This window comes from Capsicum annuum, chromosome 8, assembly GCF_002878395.1.
Source record: "Capsicum annuum cultivar UCD-10X-F1 chromosome 8, UCD10Xv1.1, whole genome shotgun sequence".
NCBI lineage: Eukaryota > Viridiplantae > Streptophyta > Magnoliopsida > Solanales > Solanaceae > Capsicum > Capsicum annuum.
Genome location: NC_061118.1, coordinates 138,775,136 through 138,796,571, shown reverse-complemented (window position 1 = coordinate 138,796,571; position 21,436 = coordinate 138,775,136). Strand labels below are relative to the sequence as shown.

The 21,436-nt window shown below is 37.2% G+C and overlaps 1 pseudogene; it reads left to right on the top strand.

The window, feature by feature from the left end:
* LOC107879201 overlaps positions 1 to 21,436 on the top strand; it is a 113,429-nt pseudogene that overhangs the window by 28,100 nt on the left and 63,893 nt on the right.

The following is a 21,436-nucleotide window of genomic DNA, read 5'->3' as shown; positions in this document are numbered from 1 at the left end:
GAGCTTCCATACTTAGGAGGGCTTCATTTCATGGTTCTTTATTTCCTATGTCTTACACCTTGTTTATGCTTTGTTTTGGTTACTGTCGAGGGCATGTCTTAAAATTTTATTTATTTTGGTTTTTTTTACAGAGGCTTTGTTGGATTACTATGGACATGGGTGCTTTAGTTGATTATTTCGATGATGGATGGTCGTTCAGTTACTAGTGGATGGTATGACATATAGTGAATCATTATTAATTTTATGTTTTGTTATCTTGTTATATGTTCAGAATTAATCCAACACTTGAAGTTATTGCACTAGCTAGGTTAGGTGAAGGGGTGATCTTTGTTCCACATAGGAATTGAAATACCTATCAAGGTTAGGCCCTTTTTCGGGTCATGAAAAAGTTTTAATCAGAGCCTAGTTTTATGTTCAATTGGCTGTCCATAAAGTCGTGTATAGTAGAGTCTATTTTATGGGTGTGTAGTATACCACACTTATAAGAGAGAGGCTATGAGATATTTCAGAATGTTTCCTTTCTTGTTGTGTTTTTTGAGCTATAGAGTCTAAGGTTTGGATTCCTCTAATTCCCATTTTCTCACTTTTTCAGATTATGCCTCCCAGATGATTTGAACCTCATAGAAACACCTCTATTCCACTTAGGGACATTATGATGGGACACACCTTTTTACGGGGTTCAGAATTGGTCTATAGGTCTAGTTTCTAATTACCCTCCTGGAGTTCCACTGGTCCTTTTGAACCCTCCTCAATATCCTCAAGCTGATGTGACAAATGCTGATTTTCATTAGTGTATTCACATGTTGGTTCAGCTGGTAGATTCTCAGTTCTAGCGTAGTACTCAATATTCTAAGGACATATAGATTAGCTAATTCATGAGGTTGACTCCTCCAACTTTTACTGGGTTTAAGGTTAAGGAAGATCCTCTAGCTTTTATTAATGAGAAAGAGAGGATCTTCTAAATTATGCATGTTTTAGATTTTGAAGGTGTGGTGTTTGATTCCTATCAATTGAAGGATGTGGTGTACTAGTAGTATGGAGGGTTAGAACAGTCTAGGAGAGGTGATGCTGACTCTATATTCTGGGATTTCTTTAGTGCCATTTTGGACCAGTTCTTTCCTCAGGAATTGAGAGAGATTTGTTAATCTAAAGAAAGGTAGGATGACGGCCAAAGAGTATTCCTTGAAATTCCATCAGTTGTCCAGGTATGCTCCTGAGTTGGTGTCTAGCATGAGAGCTAGAATGCATAAGTTTGCTTCTGGGTTATCCCATGAGTTGAATCTGGAGAGTAAGTCTGCCTTGTTGAATAAGGATATGAATATTTCTTGACTTGTGGTGTATATACAGCCGGTTAAGAAAGAAAAGAAGAAACAGACTGAGATTGGTGAGAGGTATAGTAAGAAATTTGGATTTTCTAATCAGGGTAGAGGCCAACATCAAAGTGGTAGAAATGAGGGGAGGTGGCCTAAGAAGAAGTGGGGGAGTTCTGGTTCATTCTTTATAACTTGTATTCCTTACCCAAAGTCGTTGGGTGATCATTCTTTCTCAGAATGGTTGAGGGTATAGGGCATAGCGTGCCCATTTTTAGGCTGGTGAGGCTCTGTCCACTCCATCATTACCTCCTTACAGATTTTATGATCAACTGCAATGTGGCCAATATGAGAAGGGGAGAAACTGATATTTTTTGTGGTCAAATTGGCCATATAAAACGTGATTGTTCTTGTAAGATTTCTTCTGGGGATAATAAGGTTCCTATTTCATGTTTATCAGCTCCTTCACCAAAGGGTGTTGTTTCTTCCTCTGGCACTGGCACTGGCTGGAATCACATATATGCTCTTACTTCTCTTTGGGACTTTGAGGCATCTCTAATATTGTTACTTTTATGTTAAGACTTTTTTCCCAAGATGTGTACTATTTACGTAATCTGGGCTCCAATCGCTCCTATTCGTGGCTGTTCATTTGGGTTTTGGTCCTTATATCTATCAAATTTTTTCTGCTTCTACCTCAGTGGGAGACTTTGTGGTTGTCAGAAGAGTCTATAGGGTCTGTGTGGTATCTGTTGGTAGTAAAGAGACTCTGTTAGAGTTGATAGATTTAAATATAATTAACTTTGATGTTATTCTGGGAATGGATTGGTTGCACTCGTGCTATGCTTCTTTATACTATCCGTCCTATAAGGACATGGTTAAATTACCTAATTAACTAATTTTTGAATGGGAGGGAAGTTCTCATTTTCCTAAGGGAAGGATCATATCATATCTTAGAGCCAAAAAATTAATTTCTAAAGAATGTCTCTACCATTTTGTCTTGGTTACAGATTTAAGCTCAGAGGGTACTTCATTGATATCCATTACCATAGTTAGTAAATTGCTGATGATCTTCCTAGTGTCACTCCCAACAGAGAGATTGATTTAGGATAGATCTTGTTTTGGAAACTCATCCTATTTTTATAACCCCATATAGAATGGCTTCGGTTGAGTTATAGGAGCTTAAGAAGCAATTAAAGGATCTTTTAGACAAGGGTTTCACCCATCCTAGTGTTTCTTAGTGGGGTGCACCTATCTCGTTCATGCGTGAGAAAGATGGTTCCTTTTGGATGTGTATTGATTACCGATAGTTGAATAAGATGACGGTAAAGAATAAGTATCCACTTTTGAGAATTGATGATCTCTTTGATCAGCTTTAGGGTGCCAAATTCTTCTTTAAGATCTGTAATTCCCCAATTTTCTAGAATCAAAACATCACACGGTGCTCATAATCTTGAAGAACCACAAGCTAACCCTTATCTAGTACCTGGTACAATAATTGTATAAAATACTAAATAATGCGGTAAGCTGGCGGAAAACTTGACATAAGGTTCAAAATGTCGAAAATAATCAATACCTAAAACTAAATACTAATACATCTATCCGAAAAGCCTCTAAACTTTTCTCAACTGTGGAGTTGATGGGACATGTCCCCAACTAACTCTGTCTACTGAAAATAAACTGATTCTAATGCCATAATAAAATAAAGATCATCCGCAAATGAAGAGGACTCACTACTATGTTTACTGCTGCTGACTAAGTTTGGACTGCTAATGGTGCTCTAGATCTTGTGCTTCAGAACAAATCGTATAAGACACCATAGCGTAATAGAAAAGTAAGCGTTATCACTTTAAATATAATGGAATGCTAGATGAGGTAAGGCTAAATGCAAGGGCTTATGCATAAACATAGCTTAACTGAATGACATGAAAGTACTGAGTGAGGACACATGCATTAATACACAAACTATAACTAAAATCATCGTGACTCTGAATACTGATACTCGGATACTGCTTTACTGATATCTGAACTTACTACTAGTACTGAGATACTAAATAACTGAATCTTCTGATATTGATAACTGAGTACTAACGTTGAGATCAGTCCTCTCTAGCGATTGATCTCTGAAACTGATGATACTAAATAACTAAATCTTCTTATATCAATGACTAAGTTTTGAGTTTTCTACTATCGACTGACTAAATCTTTGATCAAACCTTTCTAATGGATAATCTCTGATTCTACTAATAATGATAAAGAATGATTGTATCTGAGATCAAACCTATCTAGCGGAAGATCTCTGAATCTTTTAATAATAGAAATGACTAACTGAGTTTGAGATCAAGCCTATCTAACGGGTGATCTTTGGTCCTATTAGTACTGATACTGATTAACTTTATGTGAGACTAGGCCTATCTAGCAGGTGGTCCATGAATCTATGGAACTATCTAAGTTCCTTACTGAGATGGGTGACTGTATCTGACAATCCTGATTTTTGAGTCCTACTCTGAAGACTGATACTGAAATTACAGCTGTGGGAGTTCTTAGTTAACCGCCATACCTCAAATTTGATCTATCGGGGTCCAACCTATAACCCCAGCTGGAAGGGTATCAATACCGTGCCATGGGTAAAGACCTCTGCTATGGTCAAGCCTCTCTAACGGGTGACCTTGAACAGGAAGCCAAGACCAAGGTAATTTGATAGTCAAGCCTTAATCTAATGGGTGACTCCTGGTCCTACACTGTCTATGCAGTACTGGAGTTCAGGGACTATTACTAATGACTCTACCTCTCTAACGGGGTAGCCGTCATTCCTTCACTCGCGCGGTGCTATTTACTACTCCCAACTGAAAGATTCTAAACAAATTCTTAACTAAACTTAGACTGAGCTGAATCTGTTACTAATCATATTTATTTACTGATCAACTGAGTTAAGTTGAGTTCACTTGGTTTCGAAGACTGACGGAACACTACTGGATCTCATTATCTAACTGAATGATACGGAGTTCTGGATTGATTACTTGAATGCTACTGAGGTTTGAACTGAACACTTCGATACTACTAAGATCTTAGCTGTGTACTGAACTAAAACTGGAATGCGAATGATTCTAAGATTACTGAGATTTCTTAAGTTCTATAACCATCTGAGAGTACTGATTTCTGTAACTCACTGAGATCTAAGAATTATGGCTTAATTGAGGTTACCATGAAAACTGACACGAGCTCTAGACTTGCAGCTAAATTGGTGGGTATAAATACCCCTAAGACTCGATAATATAAAAGTAAATCATAATCATTCTTGAATAATATGACCATGGACATTCATTTTGCATTACAATCATTAAAGCATTTCTTCAATCACTTGGAACTCATAAACATATGATAGTATAGGGAGACATGTTATTGGCTCATACTCCATTCAACAAGGCCTTGCAACAAACATTTAACTTGCATTGAAGAGCATATAATTGGTGGATTTCAAACTAACATGTCACAATTCATTCACTACGGCTTTTCAACAAACACTTGGCATGCATGAGCTTGCACACAAATTGGGGATTTCTAGTCAACATGCTATACTGGTTCTAATTCCTTCACATAAGCATTTTATCAAACATATGAGGAGTATGCTTTGGTTATTCAACAATTTCTACACTCCGTTGGCATAAACACATCACATAACATGCAACTTGAAGAGCGTTTATCATGAACATCATACAAGTCATCACATACTAGAATCAACTCTTGAGAGTTTATAAACAAAACATGAAGTTAACTCAATAATAACATGAACTTCAATTTCAATTCACATGAATCATGAAAACACATAAATATAAGATCTTTGAATTTAGAAAAAGGATTCTTGAATTTCTTGAGTGGAAGGGACCCAAAATCAACCTTACTATGTAATTATTGAAAGATTCATGGTGAAACCTTGATGATTTGGGTATTGGATTAGAAACCCTAGGTCTTGTTCTTGAAGAAAATTGAGCGAAACCAATAACATTTGAGTGTAAATGTGTTGAATCTCATGTTAAAGAGTATATATAGGGGTTGGGAAAAGACCCTTTTTTCCCTTGGAATTAAAATTAGGAACTGGAAAAATCCCAATTTTATGTGTTGTCACGACGCGCCATAATCGCGCCAGCTTACTGGAAATTAGACAATTGGGAATGTGAGCCTTGGCGCGATGTGGTGGAAATCACGTTGCCATCTTGGTTGCAAACTGAAAAGACACTATGATGCGGTGGAATCTTGAAGGCTCACTAGAATTTGACAATTGCCATTTTGGCTGGCTCTACGATGCGCTAAAGTGCCAGGTGGCATACTGTCTCACTAAAATAGCCCTAACTCTTTGCCCGAGAATCAAATTTGGGTAAATTTAGTATCGATGGAAAGCTTATTCAATTCTACATTAGGGAAATTATACATGGTTTGAAATATTTCTCACTTTGTTTGAAATATTTCTCACTTTGGAAGTCACTTCTTGATCTTTTAAGGCTGGAATTACACTTCACTTGACACACTTTAAGGCTCAGACTACGGGAGAACTTTACGGGGTCTTACAAGATCGATTTTTAGTCTGGATATCATCAGTTAAATATTAGAAAGGTAGATATTGCTAAGAGAGGTTTTCATACCTGATATGGGAATTTAGAGTTCTTGGTCAAGTATTTTGGTTTGACTAATGCCCTGACGACATTTATGGATTTGATGAATATGGTCAGCCATCAGGTTCTTTATTTGTTCATGATTCTCTTCATTGATGACATCTTAGTGTACTTTAAGAGTGATAAGGATCATTCCAATCACCTTCGCTTGGTGTTGCACACCTTGAAAGATCAGTAGTTGTAAGCTAAGTTCTCTAAATGTAAATTCTAGTTGAAAATTGTCACATTTCTGGGTCATGTTTTGTCTAGTGAGGGGATCATGGTGGATCCTTAAAAAGTTGTTATGGTTAATAAGTGGATTAGACCCATGACTAAAACCGATATTAGAAGATTCTTAGGTTATGTTGGCTATTATAGGAGGTTCATGGAATGTTTTTCTTCTATTGCAGCCTCATTAATCAAATTGACTCAAAATAAGTTGAAGTTCCTATGGTCTGATGCTTTTGAGGGTAGTTTTTAGAAGTTGAAAGTTAAGTTGACTTTAGCTCTGGTCTTGACTCTGCCTAAAGGCACCAAGGGTTTCATCATCTATTGTGATATGTCTCAGGTTGGTTTGGGTTGTATTTTGATGCAGCATGGTAAAGTGGTTACGTATCCCTTTAGACAGTTCAAGGTTTATAAGAAGAACTATCTGACTCATGGTTTGGAGTTATTAGCCATGGTGTTCGCATTAAATATTTGGCATTACTATCTGTATGAGTTCCATGTTTATATCTTTTTAGATCCTAAGAGACTACAATATCTGTTCACCCAGAATGAGTTGAATCTAAGGTAGAGGAGATGACTTGAGTTGCTGAAAAATTATTATATAAGTCTTCACTACCATCCAGATAAAGCTAATATTATTGCTGATACTCTTAACAGGTTATTCATGTAGAGTCTAGCTTATGTGGATAGGGATAAGCAAGACTTGATGAAGGATATTTACCATTTAGCTAACTTTGGAGTTGATCTCTTAGACTCTAAGGATGGTGGTATGTTTGTATAATAGGTGGTACTATCATCTCTTGGTTCTAAAATAAATGAGAAATAAGTATTAAACCTTCTCTTGATGAAAATAAAGAATAATGTAGGTACGCAGAAGGTAATGGCTTTCAAGATTGGTGGCGATAGTATCTTGAGGTTATAAAAGAGGTTGTATGCTACCGATGTGGATAAATTGCGAGAAAGGATTTTAGTCAAGGCCCATGAATTATGATATACGGTTCATACTGTTTCAACAAAGATGTATCATGATCTCAAGGATATGTATTAGTGGAATAATATGAAGCGAGATATAGCGAACTTTATGGCTAAGTGTATGGTGTATCAGCAAGTGAAGATGGAGCACATGAGGCTCGATTGGATAATCTAAGAGATTAAACTGCCAGTGTGGAAATGAGAGGTAATTAATATAGATTTCTTTATCGATCTTCCATAGTCATGGAATTAGTGTGACTCTATTTGTAATATCATGGATAGGATGACTAAGTCTAATCACTTCTTGCCAGTGAGGACTATTTATTCTGCTGACGACTATGCGAAGTTGTTCCTTCAGGAGGTTTTAAGGTTGCATGGTGCACCTGTCTTGATTATTTTGGATTATGATACTCATTTTTAATGCATTTCTGGCAGTCTTTCTAGTGTGGTTTGGGGACCAAAGTAAGCCTTAGTATCGCCTTTCACCCGTAGTCAGATGGGCAGGCAGAAAAAATTATTCAGACTTTGGAAAATATGCTGTGAGTTTGTGTAATTGACTTTGGTAGTTGTTGGTTCTACCGTTTGTCTCTTATTGAATTTGCCTATAACAATATTTACCATTATAGCATTGACATTGCTCCATTTTAGGCATTGTATGTTAGGAGGTGTAGATCTCCCATTGGGTGGTTTGAGGTTGGTGATCTAGAGTTGTTTGGCCTAGATTTAGTTCACCAAGCCATGGAGAAGGTGAAGGTGATTTGGGATAGGCTTATAACTGCCCAAAGTTGCCAAAAGTCTTATGTGGATGTAAGGCGAAGGGACTAGGAATTTGAGGCTAGAGATTGGGTATTCTTAAAGGTGTCTCCCATGAAAGGAGTAATGCAGCTTGGGAAAAAGGGGATGCTCAGCCACCGATATGTTAGAGCGTACTTGGTTTTTTAAAGGGTTGGTAATGTTGTATATGAGTTGGATTTTCCCTCTAGCATGAATTCCATACATCCAGTATTCCATGTGTCCATATTGTAGAAATTTGTGGGTGATCCTTCATTGGTTATTCCCTTAGAGAACATTGGTATATCGGATTCTCTGTCCTATGAGGAGGTCTCGGTGAGGATCTTAGATTGGAAAGTATGCTAGTTGCGAATAAAAGATGTGGCTATGATAAAATTTCTATAGTGGAACCAAATGCTTAAGGAATCTACTTAGGAAGCCAAGGAGGACATGAAGTCCAAGTATCCGTTCCTATTCTCGATTCCAAAAATTAATGCTTGAGTTATGATTTGTTCTTAAAATCATTATTTTCTATCTTTGTTAAAGGTAAATTCAAATTTTTTTTGCGTATTTTGTTTTCTTTCTTAAAGGTAAGAGTAGAGGTATTTGGGGTTTAATCGTGCTAGTCAATACCCTATCCTACCATTCGAGGATGAATAAACCTAAGTGGGGGAGACTAAAATGCCCCAGACTTTAGCCTTTACAAATTTCCTAAGCATTAGGCTCTCCGCCCTTCTTGCAACTTCTCATGAGTCGTATGATCATATGATAAGTGGTTAGGGCCCATCATATGTTGTCCAGTGTCCAAGACCTTGGTGTTCTGTATTGGTGACGACTAGACAATATGAGTCATATGGTCTAGTGATGAGAGGGGATAAAAGTCAAAATTTGGATAGTATGTGGTGTCCAATTCTCTATCTTGGTGATGACTCAATGGTATGAGTTGTAAGATGTGGTGACGACTCAATGTATTGACTCGTGACCACCTGCAGACATTTAACAACTTTTAAGCTGAGGGTATTTTGGACATTTCCCACCCCAAGCCCTTCAGAACCCATGTCTTATGAAAAACCCTGGGTTTTGGCCCTTGAAAATTTTTGAGCTCTGAGCTCACTGTCCTTGAACTGGCTCACTATACGAGTTATATGATACAGGTTCGGGTCAGGTGACCCAAATCTTAAGTTGCTCATGTTTGGTGCTTCGGTTTCCATTGTGTTATGACTTGGTGGGTATGGGTCGTATGGTTTGGTGATGGGTTATTGGGTTAGTCCTTTACATAATCTAAAACTTAGTTACTTGACTAGGCTCTGAGTATGAGTGGCTCACTAAGAGTTATGAGGATAGGGTACGAGTGGTCTAGTCTAGTTGTATGTTATCCAGTGTCAACCTCTTTTATTCTGTCTTGAGTAAGAATGGACCATACGATTCGTATGGTCTGGTCATGAGTTTGTCAAGTGAGTCGTATATTGGATAGGTTGTGGTGTCCAACTTTTTATTCTGAGTACCACTGGATGTTACTAGCCGTATGATGTGGTGATGAGTTGGAGGGTCAACTCGTACCCACCTGTGAGATTTTCATAGTTTCAGTTAGGGGTATTATGGATATTTCCCCTTTTAACTCCTTTTAAACCCACAACATAAAATACTTTTTGGGACTTCATTAACCTGTTATTCTAAATCAATTACTCTTTAAACTCTCTTACGCTCTTGGGTCAAGAAAAGGCTTGGGTTTCTTCAAAGGTATTAATTAAGGCATTTAAATGTGGTGTCTCTACGTCTTCCTTGGTATCTAAGGCATGTTACTCCTCCCCCATTGTTAGTTAACCTAAAAGCATGTTTTAATGAATGGTTTTTATGGTATTACTGTTGTATTGTTTTGGTTTTGAAATAAATATTGGGGGCTTTAGTTGTTTATGGTCAGATAATGTTTTCTATGTTTTACTTATGGTTTATCATATGATAATTATGGTTTAAGCATGTGGTTTTATGGGAATTGTCAATTGACACTTGGTTTTGGTGTTAGAATCTATATGCCCTCAATATGTTTGTTAAAATGCCAATGAGAATGATTTTGTCACATGGTATGAATACTCTTGAAACCTTTGCTTTGCAAAATGTGGTAATGGAACTTAAATTGGTTTGGATGATTTTAAATGTATTAGAAAGTCCTTGGTGGCCATGGTTTTAGTTTAATGGGAAACTTTAGAGACAAATTGTCTTAATGGCTTTGGTATGGCTTAAATGGATAGACTTGTAAGCTCTAATTTTTGTATGATGATACCAACGATTAATACCTAACAAAAGAATCCCAGATAGATTGTTGGAATGGGTAAATGGTTTTAGTCTAGGATTAAAAAAGGGTGTGTAGCAAAGCTGTGGAAGGTGGAGGTCTTTCGGGGACCGAAATTGGAAACTCATGTTTGCCGATCTGAGGTTTGGTCTTGATGACCTTGTGTAGGATGTCACACTTTATATTTGGGGGATGTATTGGTCATCCAAGGTTCTTTTCTCTGGTCATGTGACTTACCGCACTGGGTACCTTTAAACAGGGAGAGCAGAACCCATATATCCCGTGGGTAATTTTAGAAAGGGAAAGATATATAGCCCAGGTTAAGGAATAAAATGCAGCTAAACCCAATTCCCTTGCCCAACATATTAGATATGTATATATGAATATGATTGCACATGGTTGTTTACTTTGGTTTTGAATAATGGCATTATTTTATACTTTTTCCTGAGTACATGCTAGCATTTATTTCACTAATCATCTTCGGGCGCTGTATCCCCACGAGATGGAGGAGCTGGACATACAACTTCTCCTGCTCAGTGACTTGGATTTGGGGATAACTTAGATTTAGACATAAGTGTTGAGATTTCATACGCTTGAAGACTCCATTTCATGGTACTGACTTCTTTAATTATTTTTTTATTGGACTTTGGTTTTTACCTATGGTCGGGGGCATGTCATGCCCCTGACCGGATGTTGTTTGTTTTTATTTAGAGGCTTTGTGGGACTACTATATGGTTAGATGGTGTCGGTATTGGTGTCAGTCTTGGTATTGGTAGTGGCATTGGGGTTGATACAAGTTTGAAATTTGGCTTGATATTAGGTTAGTTTTGGTTATGAACTTTATTAAATGTCTTTCAATTATTGTTTAATTATCTTGTTATATGTTCAGAAGTCATCCGATATAGGGTAAATGGCGATTACTATTGGGTATTGGGGTGATCTATGGTCCCGGTCAAAATTGAGATGCTCGACACAAATAGTCCTCGATTCTGGTCGTGTCAAATTGGTATCAGAGCCCTACGTTCATGGTCAATTATGTAGTCTGCCACACTCATAAGGGAGAGGATACAAGGTATTTCAGAATGTTTCTATTTTTTGTGTTTTGTTCCTAAAATCTTCTCTAATACACATTTGTTTGCTTTTTATATCATGACTTCCAGATGACCTAAACTTTATGAAAACTCCTCTTTTCCACCTAAGGACAATATTGATGGGGCCCATTCTACATATGAGGTCCATACCCGGTCTAGGGGTCCAGTTCTTGATTGTCTTGGAGTTCCACCAGTTTCATCTAGTTCTTCCTAACGTCTATAGAATGAAGTGATGAATGCTGAGTTTTATCAGTCTATTCTTATGTTGGTACAGTTGGTAGCTTCTCAAGCTAAATATGCTACTTCTGTTACTCTATCTCTTGAGGCCATGAAGTTGGCCTGTTTATGAGGTTGAATCCTCTGACCTTTATTAGTATTAAGGTTAAGGAAGATCCTCAAGGATTTTTGGATGAGATAAAAAATATCTTCTGTGTTATGCATGCCAAAAATATGGAGGGCATGGAGTTTGTCACTTACCAGCTGAAGATGTGGCGTACCAGTAGTACAAAGAATGTATCGGTCAAGGGGTGATGATGCTGAGTTGATCCTTTAAAAGGACTTTTCTAATGCTTTCCTAGACTGCTTTTATCCTCAAGAGTTGAGGAAAATGAAGGCAAAAGATTTTATTAATCTGAAGTAAGGTAAGATGTCAGTTAAGGAGTATGCCTTGAAATTTCACTAGTTATCTCGGTATGCTCTGGAGTTAGTTTCTAGCATGAGGTCTAGAATGAGAAAGTTCTTTTTTGGGTTGTCTAGAGACTTGATTTTAGAGAGTAAGGTTGCCTTGTTGAACAAGGACATGGATATCTCTAGGTTGGTTGTGTACATATAGTAGGTGGAGGAGGAGAAGAAAAAGTAAGTTGAGATAGTTGAGAGGCAGAGCAAGAGGTTTAGATTTTTTTAGCAGGGTGGTGGACAACAACAGATTGTCTGCGATAGTGGTAAATGGTCTAGAATATGTGGGGAAATTTTGGGTCTTACTTAGAGGCTAGTTGTCCCTACCCAAAGCCACCGAGTGACAAACGTTTATAAGGTGGTGACAACTTTACGGAGCAGGGTGCCCAATCTCATGACAGTTAGCTTCCTCATATTCTCCCTGTTGATTTTATGGTAGATTGCAATGGGGTTACTGTGTAGAAGGAAGGGATAAGTGCTTCAGCGGTGGTCAGCCAGGACATATGATTAAGAACTTTCCATTGGCCAAGGTTGCTTCGAGGGCGAACAACGGTTGCCTCTTCTTCAACTCCAGAACCAAGGGTGCACTATCTTGCTCTGACACTAGCCAGAACAATCTCTATGCTCTCACTACATGATAGAAGTCTAAGGCATTTCTTGATTTCATGACTAGTATATTGAAACTTTTTTCCCGTGATGTGTACTATTTAGTTAATCTGGGGTCCACTCTCTCTTATGTGACCCTATTTGTTTCTGTGCATTTTGGTTTTGGTCTCGAGTGTGTTTCGTACCTCTTTTTTATTTCTACCTTGGTAGGTTAGTCTGTGATTGCTAGAAGAGTCTATAGGGGGTTTGTGGTTTTTATTGGTAGTAATGAAACTGTGGTGGATCTATTTGAATTATATATGGTGGAATTAGATATCATATTAGGGATGGATTGGTTGCACTCATGCTATGTATCTCTAGATTATCGGACACATAAGGTTGTCTTTAAATTTCCTTATAGGCCAATTATTAAGTGGGAGGGTGGTTCCCTATCTCCTAAATGGAGGTTCATATCATATCTTAGATCTGAAAGATTAATCTCCAATGGGTGTCTATATTATCTGGTCCAAGTTAAATATTCTAACACGGAGGGTCCTTCTTTTTCTTTTATCCTGGTGTTATGTTAATTTCCTGAGGTCTTCTCTGATGACATTCTTTGTGTTCCTCCTAATAGGGAGATTGAGTTTTGGCTTGATCTTGTTTCAGACACTCATCCAATTTCTATTCCTCCGTATAGGATGGCTCCAGCTGAGTTAAAGGAGCTGAACGAGCAACTAAAGAACTTTTAGATGAGGGTTTCATCCATAATAGTGTGTCCTCATGGGGTGCACCAGTGTTGTTTGTTCGTAAAAAGAATGGTCCCCATCGGATGTTTATTGATCATCGTTAGTTGAATAAGGTGATAGTAAAGAATAAGTACCCTCTTCCAAGAATAGATGGTTTGTTTGATCAGTTGTAGGGTGTTAGATTTTTTCTCCCAAATTGATCTTCGGTACGGTTATCATCAGTTAAAGATTAGGGAGGCGGATATCCCTAAGAATGCCTTCCATACTTTGTAAGGGCATTTTGATTTTTTATTTATGTCCTTTGGGTTGACCAATGTTGTATTCATGGATTTGATAAATAGGGTCTTCCATCAGGTTCAGGATTTATTCATCATCGTGTTCATAAATGATATTCTGGTGTACTCTAAGACCAAGGTAGATCATGCCGATTACCTTTGCATTATGTTGTAGACCTTGAACGAGCAGCAGTTGTATGCTAAGTTTTCAAAATGTGAATTCTAGTTGAACGCTGTGACTTTTATGGATCATGTTATTTCTAGTGAAGGGATCATTGTAGATCCGCAAAAGGATCCAGTGGTTAAGAAGCGGCCTAGACCCACGACGCCAACCAATATTCAGAGCTTATTGGGTTTAGCTGGTTACTACAAGAGGTTCATAGAGAGTTTTTCTTCTATAATTGTCTCGTTGACTTAGTTGACTAAGATAAAGGTAAGTTTCTTGTGGTCTAATGGTTATGACGGTACTTTTGAGAAGTTGAAGGATAAGCTAACTTTGGCTTCTATTTTGTCTTTGCCCGAAGGCACTTATGGGTTTGTGTTTTACTATGACGCATCCTGTGTGGGGCTTAGTGTTCCATTGAAAATTTAGCGTTACTAATTGTATGGAGATCATGTGGACATCTTTTTTAATCATAAAAGCTTGCAATATGTGTTTGCTGAGAAAAAGATGAACCTCATGAAAAGGAGATAGCTTGAGCTACTCAAGTATTACACATAAGTCTTCACTGCCATCTGGATAAAGTTAATGTGCTTGCTGATTCTCTTATCTGGTTATCCATGAGGAGTATAGCTCATATGGATAAGGAGAAGCAGGAGTTGGTGAAGGGCATTCACCATTTGGCTAACCTTGGAGTTCGTCACTTATACTTCATGAATGGTGGTACGATTATACAGGAGATGGCGTAGTCATCTCTTGGTGCTGAAATTAAGAAGAAGCAGATGATAGATCTTCTCTTGATGAGGATCAAGGGTGATATTTGTGGGTAGAAGGTGATGGCCTTTGAGATTAGTTGTGATTATACCTTTCAGTACCAAGGAAGATTATGTGTTATTAATGTTGAGGGTTTATGAGAGAGGATCTTGGCTAAGCCACAGGAGTCGTGCTATGTCATTTATCCTGGTTCGATGAAAATGTATCATGACCTAAAAGAGATGTGTTGGTTGAATAATATGAAGCAGGATGTGGCTAGTTTTTTAGCTAAGTGCATGGTGTGTCAACAAGTCAAAATTGATCATATGAGGCCCGGTCTTTATAGATTTTGGAATCAGTTTGAATTGATTTGTGTCATCGTGGATATGATGACAAAGTCGACTCACTTTTTTCTAGTAAGGACAAACTTTTTAGATGAGGATTTTGCAAGGTTATATCTCCATGGGATTTTGAAGTTACATGGGGTATAAGTTTCTATCATCTCAAATCGTGGTACGCAATTTTCATCTAACTTTTGGCAATGATTCTAGAAAGGTTTGGGGACCAAGGTGAGTCTTAGTGCTACTTTTCACCCATAGTCAAATAGGCAAGCGAAAAGAACTATTTAGACGTTAGAGAATATGCTTCATGCTTGCGTGATTGAATATGGTGGTAGTTAGGTGTAGCATTTTCCTCTTATTGAGTTTGCCTATAGTAATAGCTACCACTCTAGCATTGGGATGGCTCTATTTGAAGCTTTTTATGGTAGGAGGATTAGGTCTTCTATTGGGTGGTACGAGGTTGGTGAGGAAGAGATATTTGGCCAAGATTTGATTCACCAAGCCATGGAAAAGGTGATTCAAGATAGGCTTAAGGCTTCCCGAAATCACCAAAAGTCATATGCGGATATTAGGCAAAGAAAGTTAGATTTTGAGGTTGGGGATAAAGTATTTTTGAAGGTGATTCCAATGAAGGGAGTGATGCAGTTGGGGAAGAAGGGGAATATTAGTCCCCTGTATATTGGTCCGCAGTTGATTTTGAGGAGGGTTGGCAATTTACATATGAGGTGGAGTTTCCTTCTAGTTTGAGCTCCATTCACCCGGTGTTTCACGTTTCTATGTTGAGAAAATGTTTGGGTAATTCATTTTAAATTATCCTATCAAGGATATTGGTTATAGTCTCTCTGTCTTATGAGGATAGGCTGGTTAAGATCTTGGATCAATAGGTTCATCGGTTGCAGACCAAGTATATCCCCTCGATAAAGGTTATATAGAGGAACCGAAAGGTTGAAAAGGCTACTTAGGAAACTAAAGAGGATATAAAGTGCAAGTGTCCATTCCTATTTTCTGCTCCTATTCATATGGAAGGTATGTGTTCTTCATTACATTTTTGTTTTCTACCTTAGTTAAAGAAAAGATTGATTTCCTTGCATCTTTGTTTTCTAATATAGTTAAAGGTCAGAGTGGAGGTGTTGGGGTGTAAATCGTGCTTGTACTACCTTTTCAATCATTCAAGGATGAATGATCCAAGTGGGGGAGAATTCAAACACCCTAGGTTTTGGCCCTTGAAAACTTCCTGAGCTTTGAGCTCACTGTCCTTGAAATAACTCACCATATGAGTCATATGATGTGGGTACGGGTCAGGTAACCTATCTCGTAAAGTGTCCATTATTTGATGCTTAGGTTTTTATTGTGGTTACGACTTTGTAGGTACGAGTCGTGTGGTTTGTTGATGGATCATTATGTCGGTCCTTTAATTAATCTGAAACTTAGTGATTTGACTTGGCTTTGAGTATGAGTGGCTCACTAAGAGTCATGAGGATAGGGTACGAGTTGTATAGTCTAGTCGAATGTTGTCCAGTGTCAACCTCATTGTATTTTGTATTAGGTACGACTGGAACATATAATTTGTATGGTCTGATCATGAGTTGGTCAAGTGAGTCGTATGTTGGAAAAATGTGGTGTCCAACTTTCTGTTCTGGGTATGACTAAACAGTACCAGTTGTATGATGTGGTAACGAGTTGGAGGGTCAACTTGTACCGACTTGCGTGATTTTCGAAGTTTAAGTTAGGGGTATTATGGATATTTTCCCTCTTAAATGTTTTTCACCCCATGATATAAAACATCTTTTGGGACTTCATTAACCTATTATTCTAAATCAAACGCTCTCTAAACTCTCTCAAATCTCTCTCAAGCTGTTGGGTCAAGAGAAGGCTAGGATTTCTTCAAAGGGATCAATTAAGGATTTCAAGGGTGGTGTCTCTCCATCTTCCTTGGTGTCTAAGGCATGTTACTTCTCCCTCATTATTAGTTCAACTAAAAGCATGTTTTAATTAATCATTTTCATAGTATTATTGTTATATTATTTTGGCTTTAAAATAGATGTTGGGGATTTTGTTTGTTTATGGTCGGATAATGTTTTCCCATGTTTTACTTATGGTTTATCATGTTATAATTATGGTTTGAACATGTTGTTACATGGGAATGTTCAATTGATTTGGGTTTTGGTTTTGGAAACTATATGCCCTCAATATGTTTATTGAAATGCTAATGAGAATGATTATGTCACATGGTATGACTATTCTTGAAACCTTTGCATTGCATTATATGGTAATGGAACTTAAATTGGTTTGGATGATTTGAAATGGATTCGAATGGACCTAGTGGTCATGGTATTGGTTTAATTGGAAATGTTGGAGTTAAATTAGTTTAATGGCTTTGGTATGGCATAAATAGATAAACTTGCAAGCGCTAATTTTGGTATGACGATACCAATGGTTAATTTCTCACAAAAGAATCCTTGGTAAATAGTTGGAATGTTTAAATGGTTTTACTATGGGATAAAAGGGGGGGTGTAGCAAATCATGGAAGGTGGAGGTCTTCGTGGTACCAAAATGGGAAACTCATGTTTTTTGATGTAGGGTTTGGTCTTAGTGATCGTGTGCATGATGTCACACTTTATATTTGGGGGATGTACAAGTCATCCCAGGTTCTTTTCTCTAGTCCTATGGTTTCATGCATTATGGTCCTTTTAGCAGGGGGAGTTGAACCTATATAGCCTATGAATGATTTTAGGATAAAAAAGCTATACAACCTAGGTTAAGGTTTTAAATACATGGTAAACTTGGTTCCCTTTCCCAGCATAGTTTGTATGCATATATGTATATGATTGCATATAGTTTTTTACTTTGTTTTTGAATAATAGCATTATTTTATCCTTATTCCTAAGTACAAGCTAGCATTCATTCTGCTAACCATCTTCGTGTGCTGTATCCCCACGTGATGCAGTAACCGGCTATACTCTTCCTCCTTCTTAGTGACTTGGTTTAGGGAAAACATAGAGTCAGACTGAAGTGGTGAAATTCCATACTCTGAAAGACTCCATTACATGATAAGGACTTCTTTACATTATTTTGTTTCTTAGTCTTTGATTTTGGGCTATGGTTTGGGGTATGTCCCGATCGGATGTTCTTTAGTTTCAGTTTGAGACTTTGTGGGACTACTATAGGGATGAGCGGTATCGATATTGGTGTCAGCTTTGGTATTTGTATTGGCATTGGGGTTGACACCTGTTGGATATTTGGTTGAATATTAGGTTGACTTTAGTTATGGAAATTTTAAAGGTTTTTCAAATAGTGTTGTCATATCTTGTTATATGTTCAGAATTCATCCAACATAGAGTATAGGGTGGTTATGGTTGGCTATTGTTGGTGGTGTCTGGTCCCGATCAGACTTAAGTTGCCCGACATGAATAGGACCTAGTTTGGGCTGGGTCATCTTATAACCCCATTTGGTCATTCAATATGCCCTTTTACAAGATCAAACTCTCTCAAAACACTCTCTAAAACCTTTCAAGAAAGATTGGGCTAGGGTTTCTTCAAAATGGTCATCTAAGAGCTTAAGGATCAAATTTTCTCTATGAATCTTTGTAACCCAGGCATGTAACCCTTCCCTCATTATTGTTTCATTAAAATCATATGTTTAGAGCCTTGTTCATGAGTCATTAATTGTGGTTTTGAAAACCACGATTGAGGGTTTGAATGCATAATATTAAGTATTGCTTTCTAATGATTTAATTTAAGATTATGCTTGTTTTAATAATGGTTTTGCACATATGGATGCATGGAAATCGGGGTTTAAAAATGGGTCATGTTTAACCCTAAAATTGTTGGATTTTTACTTTGATAATGGTATGCCCTTGACCTATTTGTCAAATTGTCAATGAGAATCATCTTGTCACAAGTTCAAATTGTGTTTAGAACAAATTATTGTCATAAGGCTATTAATGAAGGATGAATGGCTTTGTAAAGATCTTGATAACTATGAATTGAATTGAATTGTGTTTTGAACTAAGGTATTGGCCTAACAATGTTAATGATTGGTAAATGATTTATGAAGGCCTTGTTGGCCATAAATTGATTTGAAATACTAAATTAGTTTGAGTCCATAAAATGTTGAATTGAAATGATGTCTTTATTTAGAAAATGGGTTTGAGTCTTAAATTTGATTAATATTGGTTATGGCATGTTGTATGCTTTCAAGTGGGGTTGGTAAGACCATACCAATGGGAGGCCTTTGGCAAGTAATTAGATTAATGATTGTGTATGTTTTACAAATATTATAATTGGGTTCTAAAGTGGGATATGTAGCCGGGTTGTGAAAATGGAGTTTGAATGACTAACACTGAAAATCGTGCTAGTCGGTGAGGGTGTCTATATGAATGGGAGGTTCGAGTCCCTCAAATGAATATATAAAGGGAGGTTTGAGTCCCCGATATTGTATACGCTGGTGCTTAAGTCACTTTGAATATGCTGAGAGGTTCGAGTCCCCCATAAAGGCATATACGGATATGGATATTTTATGGTTTGTGTGGCTATATGCACTGGGACCCTCCAGCAAGAATATAGTTGTGCCTATATAGCCTGTGGGTGCATTGTGATATGACGGTATTGTTACACAACCAAGGTTAAGGTTTTGAAATGCATGCTAAACCATGTTGCCTATCCTGACACGATCTATATGTGTATATATATGTGTGATTTCATATTGTTATTTGATTTGGTTTTAAATGATGGCATTATTTTATTTCTCTATCCTTGAGTTACATATTAGCGCTCCAACTGCTAACCATCTCTAGACTCTGTATCCCCACGCGATGCAGGCACTGGAACTTCCTTTACTTTTCTTGTCCTGTGATCAGGTGCTCAAGTTAGTTCTTGAGTTGACATTAAAGTCGAGTACTTCAAAAGGCTTTATTTCATAGTCCTTATTTTCTATGTCTTAGACCTTTTTTAGACTTTGTTTTAGCTATTGTAGGGGTTATGTGCCGACAATTAATTGATTTTGATTTTGGAGAGGCTTTGTTGGATTACTGTGGACTTAGGTAGTTTAGCTGATTATTTCGGTGATGAACGGTTATCTGGTTACAGGTGGATGGTATAGACATATGATGAATTATTATTTGTTTTAGTTTTTCTTATCTTGTTATATTTTGGAATTCATCCAACACTTGATGTTGTTATGCTGGCTAGGTTAGGTGAAGGTGGCGATCTCCGGCCTATGTGGGATTTGAGATACCTGTCACAGCCAGGCCCTAGTTCGAGTCGTGAGATCTATTTATCTCGGTAAATGGTAACATGATTTTTGTTTAATATGTTTTAATAAATATTACCCACATTATCTGTTACCAGCCGTTAGTGGGCCTCCAATGGCTAGTCCCAACCCCATCCCCTAGCACCTCCTCCCTTCCCTAGTCCCCCAACCGTCCCCAATCCTCTCATATTTCCTATAAATACTAACTCTTCTCCCTTTATTTTTTCAAAAACTCTAAAAAACTCTCTATAATCACTTTTATTAATTACTCTGTAATGCTCTAAAATATTTAATTTATTCGGCCAAGTGAATGGACTTTTTTGAAGCAAGCTTAAATTATCATCTCTCAATTTTGCCTTTTGATTATATACGCTTGCTTTTATGCAAATGTTTGGTACATTCGTTCCAACTTTCATCTATTTATTTGTTTGCTTACTAATTACTATTACGTTTTTGTTATATCTATATTGTTTGTTGTTCATTTATTTATTTTATTCACATTAAATATAGATTTTGATTAAAAAATAGTGGTAAGAAATTAATTTTTAGTCACATTAAAAATAAAATTGTTGGAAAAAAAGATAAGGGTGATACTAGGAGTGGAGGTGGGGTTGGAGGTTGATCTAAATTGTTGCCGCCTAGATTATGAATTAATACCGACGATTTTACTTATGTTGTTGATACTTCTTTTGAGCGTCCTTATGTTATTGATGTTGGTTCTGGTAATGTAGTAGATCATGAAGCTTTAGTTATATGTTTTGGTAATTATGAGGAAGACTTATCAAAAGAGGAAGATGTAGAAGGAAAAGATTTAGAAGACACCCCTATTCCTACTAGTCTGGCTATGGAATTACCGGAACAAGATGAAGTAGGAAATTTACCTACATTTACTAGAGTAGGAAAGACCAAATGTGCTGAGAGATCATTAGTTTGGAAATTTATGACCCAAAATAAGAAGAAAACTACCACTACTTGCAATAAATGAAATCAAGTGACAAAATATTTGACGGGGGGATCGCATGGTTGTATAGAACATCTAACTAGACATTTGAGAGATTATGTTTCTAAATTTGTTTGTCTAGAAGCCATTACTAAGGCTAAAACAAGGGCACACCATTGCCCAATACTAACCAAGCAGTTGTAGGTTCTAATAGGGTCCAAAATATTTTATATTTTAGTAATCCGACTTGCCTGAAACAACACTCAAATATAGTCAAGTTAGAGATCGTCAATAATTAGCTAAAATGGTTTCGGTTTGTCGTTTACCTTTTAGTTTTGGTGAATATCACGGTTTTATTTGTTATATTCAAAAAGTGTATAATCCTGATTTTTGAGTTTTTTT